Source organism: Semicossyphus pulcher, unplaced genomic scaffold (assembly GCF_022749685.1).
Source record: "Semicossyphus pulcher isolate SPU_LCO1_2020_fin unplaced genomic scaffold, fSemPul1.0.p SCAF_1, whole genome shotgun sequence".
Taxonomy (NCBI): Eukaryota; Metazoa; Chordata; class Actinopteri; order Labriformes; family Labridae; genus Semicossyphus; species Semicossyphus pulcher.
The window spans coordinates 33637063-33650114 of record NW_027211603.1 but is presented as its reverse complement, the minus strand read 5'-3'; the positions used below and the strand labels follow the sequence as shown (position 1 = coordinate 33650114).

Here is a 13052-nt window from a genome sequence, read left to right as displayed (position 1 = left end):
TCAGCGACACACCCGCTGAGAAACTAACTCTGGTTATTGGCAGCTCCATAGTCAGAAACGTGAAGTTAGCGAAGCCAGCGGCCATAGTGAAATGTATTCCTGGGGCCAGAGCGGGCGACATCGAGTCAAATTTAAAACTGCTGACAAAGGATAATCGTAAATTTGATAAGATTGTAATTCATGTCGGCGTTAATGACTCCCGGTTACGTCAATCGGAAGTCACTAAAATTAATGTTGAGTCGGTGTGTGCATTTGCAAAGACAATGTCGGACTCCGTAGTTTTCTCTGGACCCCTGCCCAATCTGACGAGTGATGACATGTATAGCCGCATGTCATCATTCAACCGCTGGCTGTCGAGGTGGTGCCCAGCAAACGATGTGGGCTTCATAGATAACTGGCAGACATTCTGGGGAAAGCCTGGTCTTATCGGAAGAGACGGCATTCATCCCACTTTGGGTGGTGCAGCTCTTTTGTCTCGTAATATGGCTAAGTTTGTTAGTCGTAAAACCTGACAAACCAGAGTTGAGACCAGGAGGCAGAGCTGTAGTCCTACACACTCCTCTGAGCTTCCCTGTGAGCAGTTTCCCAGCCACAATGTTAATGTTATAGAGACTGTGTCTGCCCCCCAACCCAGGCCTTTTATTACAGTTAATTCAAACTCAAATAAAAAAGGAGTAAATCAAAAAAATTTAATAAAAATTAAAACAACAACCAAAGTTATGCCAAAAAATATGAGAATTAAATGTGGTCTGTTAAATATCAGATCCCTGTCATCTAAAGCTCTATTAGTGAACGATCTGATATCAGATTATCATATTGATTTACTCTCTTTAACTGAGACTTGGCTGTGTCAGGAAGAATATGTCAGCTTAAATGAATCCACTCCTCCCAGTCATCTTAATACTCATACTCCTCGAGACACTGGTCGAGGTGGTGGAGTGGCAGCTATTTTCAGTTCTAGTCTTCTAATCAACCCTAGACCAAAACTTAGTTTCAGCTCTTTTGAAAGCCTTGTTCTGAGTTTTTCACACCCAGCTTGGAAAACTTTACAGCCTGTTTTATTTGTGATAGTATACCGCCCTCCTGGCGCATACTCTGATTTTCTAACTGAATTCTCAGAGTTTTTATCAGATTTAGTCCTGAGTTCAGATAAAATAATTATTGTAGGGGACTTCAATATTCATGTAGATGTTGATAATGATAGTCTTAGCATGGCATTTATGTCCCTTTTGGACTCTATTGGTTTCACTCAAAGTGTAAACCAGCCTACTCACCGCTTTAACCACACCCTCGACCTTGTTCTAGCTTATGGCCTTGAAACCGAAAACTTAATTGTCTTCCCACAAAATCCTCTTTTATCAGATCACTATTTAGTAACATTCGATGTCCTATTAACCGACTACTCTCCAGTTAACAAAAATGTACTCACAAGATGTTTGTCTGATAGGACTGTAGCTAAATTTAAGGAAACAATTCCAGCTGCTTTTAATTCTTTACCACATCTGTTTACTACAGAAAGCTCTTATGCTAATGTTAGTCCCTCTCAGCTTGATCAGTTTGTTGATAGTACTGCAGGTTTGCTGAGAAGTACTCTAGACTCGATTGCCCCCTTAAAAAAGAAGATTATTAAACGACAGAGGCTAGCTCCATGGTATGACTCAGAAACTCGTAACTTGAAGCAAATGTCGCGTAAATTTGAAAGAATGTGGCGATCCACCAAAACAGAAGAGTCTCGTTTACTCTGGCAAAATAGTCTTAATAAATACAGGAAGGCCCTACGGCATGCTCGAGGTGTCTACTACTCCTCCCTCATAGAAGAACATAAAAACAATCCCAGGTACCTTTTCAGCACTGTAGCCAGGCTGACAGAGAGTCACAGCTCCACTGAGCCAAGTATTCCTATAGGCCTCAGCAGTGATGATTTCATGAGCTTCTTTAATGACAAAATCCTAAAGATAAGAGACAAAATTTGTAACCTCCTGCCGTTAACTGGTGCAGATGTATCTTTGGAAACTGCTCAAAAACCTGATGTTTACCTTGACTGTTTTTCTCCAATTGACCTTCCTGAGCTAAATTCTCTGATATCTTCGTCTAAACCATCAACCTGTCTTTTAGACCCGATTCCAACCAAGCTGCTTAAGGAAGTCTTTCCCTCAATTAGCACTTCTTTACTAGATATGATCAATATGTCTTTATCGACGGGCTATGTACCCCAGTCTTTTAAACTAGCTGTAATTAAGCCACTTCTTAAAAAGCCTACCCTAGATTCAGGCACCTTAGCTAACTATAGACCTATATCTAACCTTCCTTTTATCTCAAAGATCCTTGAGAAAGCAGTCGCTAATTAATTATGTGACTTTCTTCATAACAACAGTTTATTTGAGGACTTTCAGTCAGGATTTAGAGTCCACCATAGCACTGAGACAGCCCTTGTGCGAGTTTCAAATGATCTACTTACTGCTTCAGACAGAGGACTTCTCTCTGTACTCGTCCTGTTAGATCTTAGTGCCGCTTTCGACACGATAGACCATCACATCCTGTTACAGAGATTAGAACATTTAATTGGCATTACAGGATCTGCACTAAGTTGGTTTAAATCTTATCTATCAGATCGATCTCAGTTTGTTAATGTTCATGATGTGTCCTCTATGCAAACCAAAGTTAGTCATGGAGTTCCACAAGGTTCTGTGCTCGGACCGATTCTTTTTACCTTATATATGCTTCCTCTGGGTAATATCATGAGGAAACACTCCATTAATTTTCATTGTTATGCAGATGATACTCAATTATACTTATCTATGAAGCCAGATGAAACCAATCAGCTATCTAAACTAGAAGCATGCCTTAAGGACATAAAGATCTGGATGACTAGAAACTTTCTGCTACTTAATTCAGACAAAACTGAAGTTATTGTGCTCGGCCCAAAACACCTTAGAGACTCTTTCTCTAATGATATAGCTGCCCTAGATGGCATCAGCCTGGCATCCAGCACTACTGTTAGGAATCTGGGAGTTCTATTTGATCAGGATATGTCCTTCATCTCCCACATAAAACAAATATCAAGGACAGCCTTCTTTCATCTTCGCAACATAGCAAAAATCAGACACATCTTGTCTCAAAACGATGCAGAAAAACTCGTCCATGCATTCGTTACTTCCAGGTTGGATTATTGTAACTCGTTACTATCAGGCTGCCCTAATAAGTCACTAAAAACTCTGCAGCTGGTACAAAATGCTGCAGCACGTGTGCTGACAAGAACTAGGAAGAGAGAGCACATCTCTCCTGTATTAGCCTCTCTGCACTGGCTTCCTGTAAAATATAGAATAGAATTTAAAATCCTTCTTCTTACTTACAAAGCTCTTAATGGTCAGGCACCAACATATCTTAAAGAGCTCATAGTGCCATATTACCCCTCTAGAACATTGCGCTCCCAGGATGCAGGCCTGCTTGTGGTACCTAAAGTCTCTAAGAGTAGTGTTGGAGGTAGAGCCTTCAATTACCAGGCCCCCCTCCTCTGGAACAATCTACCAGTCAAGGTCCGGGAGGCAGACACCCTCTCTTCTTTTAAGAGTAGACTTAAAACTTTCCTCTTTGATAAAGCTTATAGTTAGGGCTGGCTCAGGCTTGGACTAGCCCATAGTTATGCTGCTATAGGTTTAGACTGCCGGGGGGATCTGACACACCAAGCTTCTCTCTCTCTCTCTCTCTCTCTGACTCTCTGACTCTCTCTCTCTCTCTCTCTCTTCCTCTCTCTCTGACTCTCTCTCTCTCTCTATCTGTCATATTAATGCAGCTCATTAACTCTGTATTTTCTGGTCCCATTAACATTACTAACCACATATCTTCCCGGGAGTTCTTGTGCTCCCTTGTCTTGAAGGTTCCTGAGGATCGTTGCTGCAGACCACCTGCTGCTGTGGACCTGCTCGACTGCAACAACTACTAACATCAGCCTTCCCCATAGTATCATTATTGTTGCTGCTAATGCTAATAGTAGACCTGTTGACTTCAACTGTTACAATTACGATTACCTCAGCCTTTATCATTACTCTGCTTCTCTCGCTAATTTATTTATTTATTTATTTATTTAGCCAATCTTCACCCTAGTCTACCACTATTATTGGCATTGCAACCATAAGTATGTGTCTGTTGTTGTTCATGTAACAAGGACATATGTTGTTGTGGTAACAAGAACATATGTTGTTGTTGCTCTCTTTGCCTGTCTCTATCCTGCATCTCCTTCTATCCCATTTTCGGCCCATCCAGTCGAGGCAGATGGCTGTTCAACATGAGTCTGGTTCTGCTCGAGGTTTCTGCCTGTTAAAAGGAAGTTTTTCCTTGCCAATGTGCCGAATTGCTAAGTGCTACTCATGGTGGATTGATGTTGGGCCTCTCTTTGAATAACTTAACAAAGAGTCGGTCTAGACCTGCTCTTTCTGTAAAGTGTCTCGAGATAACCCTGGTTATGATTTGGCGCTATACAAATAAAATTTGATTGATTGATTGATTGAACGTGTGTGAATGTTTGCTAGCTATAATGGTGTCGAATTTGTTTCATTATTATAAACAGGGGTACTCATGAAGGCAATGAAAACACAGCCCTGTGACTCCAGCCTGCCGTTAAGCTGACATGTTTCAGATGTATGGACATACTGTGAAGAACACTTGTGTTGTCATCATGTTCGTCCAGGATAGCATACTTACAATGCACTGTCTGCAGCACGTGCGCATCACTGCAGAGCAGATGGTGGTCCGCACTATAGTTGGCTGAGTATTATAATGTTACGCTTTCTTTAGGAAGAATGGCAGCCTTTTGGGTACCTTTGCATGGTCATATCGGTGCAAAATCAGTGTACAACCATCGAAACCATAGAAAAGGTTTATTATATCAGAGAGGAAAACTGGCAGGTGAAGACTTCTTTTGCCTGCCAGAGACTGGCAGAGTATGACTTTATCGTAAGAGCATATTTTCTTATGTTTAATTTGAAAATTCCCCCCAAAAAACCTTCTGATGTCTGTGTTCCAGCTTATTTCTTTCCCCCTGTGCTTCCTTCTTGCTTCTCACTTCACATAAGATGTTTTCTGCCATCACATGAAATGATGTCTTTGCAGACTGCATTTTCCTCGAGCTGCTGTAGTCAGTTGTTCTTTATTAACAATGGATCAAATGACTTTGTGGGAAAGGACTCAGTGGAATTATAATTGGACTCTGGAGTTCCCCTCAGCAGGGGCTTTGTAGCATCTTTCAGCTCATCCTTCACTCTCCCATCAGCTCTGTTCCCAGCAGCAGCAACAGCAACTGTTTCTAGAGAGAAAAATCTACAAACCTGCTGTACCTTACCTTCTCGGCAGCAAACAGCACGCGGACATAGATAGAGACTAGCTGGTGAACACAGTGGAGCATTTAGCAGCTAAAGAGGCAGATATTTCCCTCAGGAGTTGAAACAGACCAAAATACAGTGGCTGCTTGTAGAAGGAGAGAAAATATTGATCTTACATTCTTCTACATTCTCCAACTCCAAATAATAGTTGTGTTAGTCCTTCTCTGCTGGATGGAAAAAAAGGTTGATTTAATTGTCGACTGTAAAGACTGAGTGCAATTAAGTGCCACCTATTTCGTAATGAGTGAAGTTGTCTCCTCATCTAAATGTCTAAAAGCTGCTGTGTGGTGGGGTGCACTGTCAACAGGGTTGAAGAACCCAGAACTAAACAGAAAAAAACTACTCACTTTTAAGACTGAAATGGGTGCAGACAATAAGACATGAGGCATCAGCAGGATTTGTGTGGAACTGTGGGAACACTCATTTTGCAGACTGTGGAGGTTCAGCTAAGTTATGTGAGGCCTGGTATTGATGTTTAAATGATGATCGCATCTGATCCCAGGATTTAACGTAAGGAGAAAGCTCACTGAGATAGAGCCACAGTATTGAGTTTTTCAATAATCTGTTCCCCTCTGGTAGACAAGGGCGCTACAATAGTCCTTTGACCTGCTTATATGTTGTGTTTTTAGCAAGTGACATTTTGTCAGTGTTTGACGTGGTTACTGAGAATGACACGTTGCATCCTGTCTCTGAAAAAGCGTTGTTATTTTTTGTCTTTGTTGTAATTAAAAAACAATACAAGTTCAGTAAAAGATAGTTTGGGGAAAAGTTTAATACATGTTACAGAGAAAAAATAGCTGATGGGGGTGTTATGCTAATTTCAAGCTTCATATTTCACTCTGTGATACCTGTGGAGTACCTTAGCATGATTTACAGTTAAAAAACTATGCAAGCCGTTATACAGCCTCTGCCTGACAGCACTCAGTCAGCTTTGTCTCTTTAAGAAACCCCTCCCTACAAGTCCACTTTCTTCTAAAAGGCCAGCTCTCTGAAGCCTTCCAAGGGGCAGAACTCAGTGTTTGAGGCACGCTTCCTACCCTGTGGCCGTGTTACAGAGTTGTCCGCAAAGAGTAAACTTCACTTTAAAATGAATGTCTGGTCCTCTTGTCCTTTGGAAAAGTAAACAAAGATGTCTTTCCTTCACAGCCAAAGAAACTTTCTCCAAGACATTCTTAACCAACTTGACGTGCAGAGCGGTTAAGCAGAGCAGTGGAGTGAAAAACACTTCTGGGGCAGACTGAGCTGCTGGGTGGGCGTGTCCTTGAACTGTGCCAGGGGCAGGAAGTTCTGCTGCGTTTTGGACAGATGCCCAAATATAGTTTTAGTTCCTCCACTGTGTGAAGCGTCTGGAGAAGTCTGTCTGACACCTGATGTTCACTGCAGCCTGTAGAATTTTTTAGCAGGGGATTACTCCAACCTACTTTTAACTATAGATATTAAAACTTCACCCACGTTTAGTCCGGACATCCAACATTGTAACATAAAGGGCCCTATTTAGAAGGCGGAAGGCACACATTCTAAAGTGCATGGTGCTAAGCGATTCTGGGCTTGTCTGATGCACTTTTGCTTTTGCACTTTTACATGGCACACAATCTGGGTGCAAACTGAGGCGCAAAGTGCAAAGAGGTTGGCTTAAATCCCTGGATTATTCATAGGGGTGTTTTCGACATAACATTAATCAAACCAATCAGAGTGTCAGCTGTCATTCCCTTTAAGAGCCCGGTGCGCCTGCAGGCAGGCAGGCGTGTTGCTATTTACAAGGCGAATTTCAGTCATTCTTCTTATATAAACCGGACTCCGACCGGCATATTCAACTTATTTCTTTCCACTGTGTCCTCGAACAGACAGAAAAAACAGAGGTTACTGTACGATACATGTCAAAACACGGTTTGATGTTAAGCCACTGAAGCGATCCCGCTGCCCAACAGAAACAAAGGCATGCTGTGTACATTTACGCACAAGCACAGCATTAATGATTTAAGTCTCCAGACAGACAGGATCTTATGTTTATTAAAGTTCTGTGTGTTTGACCATCACAGAAAGATATGCTTTAAATGTCTATGTACTTATTGTTGCTGCTGGATCACATGGCCGTATGCTGTCTGTGCGTAACGGAGACTGGACAGTGTATTAATATCTGTTGGCACAATTGTCGGTGCCACAGGTAGTTATGTTTGAATATGGTAATTCATTTACCTCCTAGTTGCGTATGTGTGAGTGTGTCTCGGTTTCTGCTGTATTTTAGAGAGCGTGCATCTGAATGAGCAAGCAGTATGGAGAGCTTTGTGTCTCGGTAGTTTTTGGTCCGTGCGCAGCTGGAGCAGGAATTTCCCTGAGGTGAAGCAGGTGTGTGAGGAGGCAGCGGTGAGCTTGTCCACGTCTTCCTGCACTTCTCAGCAGATCAGTAACAACTATAAAGAAGTATCATGAATTAAGGACAGGAGGGAAACAAAAGCTTGCAACTTTTTTTGCATCTGCTAATACACTGCATTTTCCTTATGAGTCAAATTGTGCTGTGCGTCCCCGTGTGAGTGACAAACAGAGACTCGTGTTGTGAACTCTCCGATGTATGTCCATCATGCGCCCTCTAAATAGCAGAGACAGACTGTGCCATAGACTTTAGACTTTGGACCAGGTTTTTGTAGGTCTATTGTGCAGTCGCTTTCTGCGTCCTCAAGATAGCAACGCGCCACCCGTTTGCCTGACCACACCACATTTCAAAACCAACACGCCCATAGGCGCTAACAGTGGCGCAACATCACTTGCTTTTTACACAACGTGGGCTCTGGGTGTGAAAATGACGACTGCACTGGGTGGAAGACAGCAATGACACTTGAGCTGTGCACTTTGGCGCTTTGCGCCGGGTGGATGACAGGGTCCAAAATGTCTTAAAATGTGAATCTGTAATACCCCCTCTTTAAGGTTTGGTGGAAGTTGTAGTTTCTGTTTCTGCTTTCATGTTCTCTATCTCTTTTAAGCCCACCTTCCACATCAACCATCTCCCTCCCCCTCTTCATCTCTCCTTCCCTGTATATGTTCACGGTGCTGTGTTTGAAGTAATCGGGCCTCAGCAGACAAACTGTGAGGAGTGCTAAGTGAAGTTAAAGAGACGAGACAGAGGAGGGGGTCGGAAGGAGGGGGGTAGAAAGTGCTAATTGTTCCCTGCTTACAGCTTCAAAGATGAGGCTGATGTAAAACAGTCTGGAGTTTCCGTTATTCCAGAGGGCTTTGCTCACATGAAAGTGCGAGAAAATGATGTTGTTACGGCAGGCACAATGCAAGTGTAACCTTCAGCGCTGCGTCAGATAAATGGAGACATGGGAAGTCTGAATAATGGGCAGCTGTTTTTCTCTGCATCACACTTTTTCCCTTTAGCTCTGCTTGGATAACTCAATAATATTTTTACCAGCACGTTTATGCTGAAGTGTGTGCTCAGAGAGGTGTTCAAATTAAAAAAAAAAAGTCAACTGTCAGACCAGAGCTGAAAAATGAGAGCGTTTAAAGTCTAGATTGAAATAAGATTTGAAGAAGAATTAAAAGGATGATACATAACCACTACTGTGTTATTTATATTTCTTATTTAAGACCCCTCAATCCTGTCCCTAACTCTGTATAGGGTGTGTCACGTCTCCATCAGAGTGCCAGAGAAGTAGTGAAACAGAATTATTTATCAGGAAGTGCCACAACTTATTAAATGCTCTGAAAAACATCCAAAACTGTCAAAAATTCATTGAGCATATTTAATTATTTATTGCTATTTTATATACAGTACATTCGCAAGACTCTTCAGCAATATGTGAAGTCCTGCCTGCAGATTTATCCCATATGCATCACTTCACCTAAACCAAAAAGTCACAAGTCATGGACATGGAAGTCATAATTTTAAAATGGACCAGAATGCATTGCAGCAAGAGGACATTGAGTGTTTCTAGAAAGAGCTGCGTGTCACTTTCTCCATGTTTTACAAAGCGTCACTGTGTTAGACTCTCAACCAAGAGGAAAAAGTATGAGTTTTTCTTCAAAAATGAGCTCAGGTCAGTGATGCCTACAGGTCATAATTAGCAAACAGAAGGTCAAAACTTGTAATGTATTAAAAAGCAACTTGTGCATGAATAAAAAAAGACTCTTAGCTGCTTTTGATACTATTATACTACGCATGTACTTTTGTATTTGTAGCATTGTGAGATAACTTTAATATGTGTGGGTTAAAGCTGTGTTAACTTTGTTCATTCAGCCTTCAGCTGCCAGATTTGTTTGCTTGGTTATAGTTTGTTTTTGTTGACCTAGAGAAAAATTATTTACATTCCCTAGTAGTTTGATATCAAAGACTGTATATATAGATGGACGACATGTCTCCATCTGCTCCCACTGTACGAAAGTGATGCCAAAAAAGCCCCGTTGATAGGCAGTGGAGAACGGCGGCCACTTCCGCTAACCAAAACACACACCCAACTTACCGAAAAAACAGCACGGATCTTGCTCGCTGGCGTGCAGGACAACTTCTTTGTGTTGGTCTGAGGTTAACGTTCACAGATATGGAAACTTCAATGCCTGTAGTGATTGTTTTTGTTACGTTTCCTCTCGTCGTTCGTCCTCCACTCTGCTAATCCGGAACTGATTGGCTGCAGGAGCCGTATTTATCAACAGAGCTGTCAATCATCATTTTGACAACATCAAATAACTAATTAAAAATAAACTTGTCAGAAAAATGAACACTTGGACATAAATTAGCATGATAATAACTAGCTATAATGACAGAAACCATGTTTGAGAAAAATTTATTTTGCGTGTATTTTGATTTTGTAGTTTGACTCATGTCCCACCAGTTAACATGGAGGAGGCGGGCTTTATGAACTATACTGCAGCCAGTCAGCAGGGGGCGCTCGAAATGTTTTGGCTTCACTTTTAGGGAGCTGTCATGTCGTCCATCTTTTTATAAAGTCTTTATTTGATATCTTCATAAAAATGAGCCAGAAGCATATATAGTCACCTGTTCACCTTCTGTGTTCAGTTGGAGGGGGTTGAGCGGGGTCGCCGTGTTCTTTGATCACTGTGATTACTTTGATTATGAGTTGGTAAACGTTATCATGAGTTGATCATCTTATTTTTCATTAATAAAAGGTTAAACGCTTTTTCGGATCTCGGTGATTCTTTTGTTAAGCACGTCAGACAAGTACTAGGCCCGACCTCAGCCTCTCAGCAACTTATTTGTGCCGTGAAGTAGCTACACCCGTGTTAAGGGAAGATGTCAAAGGTCACTCTTTTCAAATCGCACATTTTTTTAATCTGTTAAATTGTCTGCTTTTATTCTTTGTTAGTACTATTCTATACATACTGTATGTGTAGTATTCTCTAAAAAAGTGATCAAAATGTATTTATATAGCACCTTTTACAGACACCATTTAAAAACAGCTTCACAGTCAAAAAAAGAAGGTAAATAACATCCAAAAATGAAGATCAGATAAACCAGATTAAATATATAACATAAAACAACAGGTAGGATGGATGGATGGATGGATGGATGGATGGATAGATAGATAGATAGATAGATAGATAGATAGATAGATACTTTATTGATGCGGAGGGAAATTGTATTATAGATATACAGTACAAGGATAAAACAAAGGATTAAAGAACACTAGTTCAAACTTACAGTCTTGTCCAATTTTTTGTCCACAGAGTCGAGAGACCTCAGGAGCCAGTTGTTCAAAAAATTTAATCTGGATCAAAATGATCCGGATTTGGAAATCCCATTTTTTGCTATTCAGGAACAGGTAATCCGTCTTAGTTTTATGCTGGTTTTTCAAAGTAACATTGGATTGGATCACCCTGATCCAGATACACAGTTTTCAAGATTACCAAATCCAGATTACCAGGGCTCTAAATGGGACAACATATCACAATGTGGGCTACCAGCTATGTAAAGAACAACAGGTAGAAGAGTCAACATGGGGTCACTTTAAGTGTTTCTTATTTTGAGGCAAAACACAAAAATAACATAAACATCCACTTCCATTTATAATTTCTTTTATGACCCCTCATCTGAGCCACAACAAATAGTTATTGAAATCTGTTTGGGGGATTATTTCATTTTATTTTATTTTTACTTTACTCTTCTGAAATGCTTTATTGGTAGCCTATGTCTACTTTATCTACTGTATCACTGTAACGGTTAAACAAGTCAAGTGCAAAATATAAATAAAAGAATATACACTGAATGATACAAATGTTGTATTATTTGACCAATTTTAAAGTTTTACTACATTTTCTTCCTGAAATCCAACCCCCTGTTGGGATCAGGATAATCCTGTTTTTTTGGATCAAAGTTATCCAAATCCTACTGAAAAGTTTTGAACAATTTTGATCCAGATTAAAACTAGGATTGGATTACGTGATCTAATCCGATTTCAGATTCCTTCTTTCCCTTTTGAACAACCCATTTTCAAAATTTGATCCAATCCGAAAACCAAAATCTAATCAGATTACCTTTGAACAACTGGCCCCAGGCGCTTATTCGCTTCATCAGAATCCGACCTGCTGGCAGAGATTAATAATATGCTTTTGTAGGTCATTTAGAGACATCAGGATTAAATTCAAACTATTTTGTAACCAGTTAAGAACTCCTCACAGTAGTTTTAATCTGATAGAAACATCAGGTAATAATATGTAATAATATATTGTTTTATTATGATTTGATAATCAGCTATACAATTAACATGGAACAAACACAACAGAAGGTTAATATTATTACTTTTAGGAATTTCAGAGTTTATGATGAGACAGTACTTGTCGTCTTTATTAAACAGCTTTTCTAGCCAGTAAGAGAGCTGGAGGGGCATCCGAGTATACGTTTAAACCCTCACAACACCCCGTTCAGTCCATCAATAATCCTACCTGGTCTTCAGGCGAGCCGCTGATTTAGTGCCTGCTCAGTTTGTGCAGATTACTTTGGATAAAACTATCAGCTGAACAACACAGCTGCAATTACAGGAGATAGGAAAATCATTTTTATGGATCCATGTGAATGTGTAAACGAGTGTCTGCTCAGTTCACCTCTCCTGCATCACTCCTGATTTCAACAGGCAGAATCTATGGCCCATTGTGGTCAGGTTTCTGTTTAGAGGAGGTACAGGTGGGACAGTATTGGTATTCCATACTTGTTCAATAGAGATCAGCTTCAGCCTCTCTTCTCCCTCCCACTCGCACCCCGGAGACTGAACTAAGCTGTTGTAAACAACTGAGAGGCTGAAAGAGAGAGACAAAGAGCGGGTGGCTGCACGAGTTATGCATATGAATTCAGGTGCATATGCTGTTCTGTGTGCAAAAAGCTTTTTGCCACTTCACACTGTTGTGCAAAAGTGAAACAGGAGGGCTGCACGTTTAAAGTTCAACTATTTTACTGTGAACCCCACTACAAGTGCAGTGGAGCATAAATATAGGAAATGTGGCTTGGGAACAAATTTTATTGTGTGATGAGTGAAGTTCTTGTAAATTCCAATTTTTCTCAAGTGCTCCATATTTTTCAAAACTTAATCACATGTCAAAAAACAAAAAGAACACAGGAAGTTCTTGTGGTTTTTCTGTAAGCGCCAACAAAGCTTGAACCACATGTATAAAATAAGAAAACAGTGGTTGTTTTCTGAATTTGCTGTGTGTTTTTTTATTGCCATGTTT

At 40.6% G+C, this 13052-nt stretch overlaps 1 protein-coding gene across 1 annotated transcript in view; it reads left to right on the top strand.

Moving 5' to 3' along the window:
• Positions 1 to 13052, top strand: part of dok4 (docking protein 4) — an 85351-nt gene that overhangs the window by 59805 nt on the left and 12494 nt on the right. The window lies entirely within an intron of this gene.